Consider the following 387-nt stretch of genomic DNA (forward strand, 5'->3'; position numbering starts at 1 on the left):
GGAGCCGTGGTTTATCTGGGCTTTGAGCGCAGTTAGCGAGTTTATTCTGAGTTCGGGGGCGGGAGCGCCGGCACCCGGAGTCAAGCGGAGGACGGTGGGAGGTGCGAGAGTGGCGCCTGAGGTTCCCAGCTCTGGGCACAGCCAGGCCCTGCGCAGTCCCACCACAGCGCGACTTTCTCTCCGAGCGCGCGGCCTCACCCTCGGGAGCGCCAAATCCCCTCGCTTGGCTCCACCCATCCACTGAGGGGGGTGGGCAAGGGCGTGGCCCATCCTCTCCGGGCCCGCACTCGGAAGGCGTCCGCGTCGGCTGACGCGGTGACGCAGCACGTCGACGTAAGTGACGCGCAGGCCCGGGCCGCTCCTCCTTCCCTGAGTGAGTGCCGGCCC

The 387-nt window shown here is 69.3% G+C and overlaps 1 protein-coding gene across 2 annotated transcripts in view; it reads left to right on the forward strand.

The window, feature by feature from the left end:
• The first annotated feature begins 278 nt into the window (after positions 1-278).
• ZNF131 (zinc finger protein 131) overlaps positions 279-387 on the forward strand; it is a 50,268-nt gene continuing 50,159 nt past the window's right edge. For both annotated transcript variants that reach the window (XM_021706027.1, XM_021706028.1), the window contains exon 1: positions 279-373. The gene's annotated coding sequence lies outside the window, so the exon portion shown is untranslated. The remainder of the gene's footprint in view (positions 374-387) is intronic.

Source organism: Carlito syrichta, unplaced genomic scaffold (genome assembly GCF_000164805.1).
Source record: "Carlito syrichta isolate Samal-C Ts95f unplaced genomic scaffold, Tarsius_syrichta-2.0.1 Scaffold315007, whole genome shotgun sequence".
Lineage (NCBI taxonomy): Eukaryota > Metazoa > Chordata > Mammalia > Primates > Tarsiidae > Carlito > Carlito syrichta.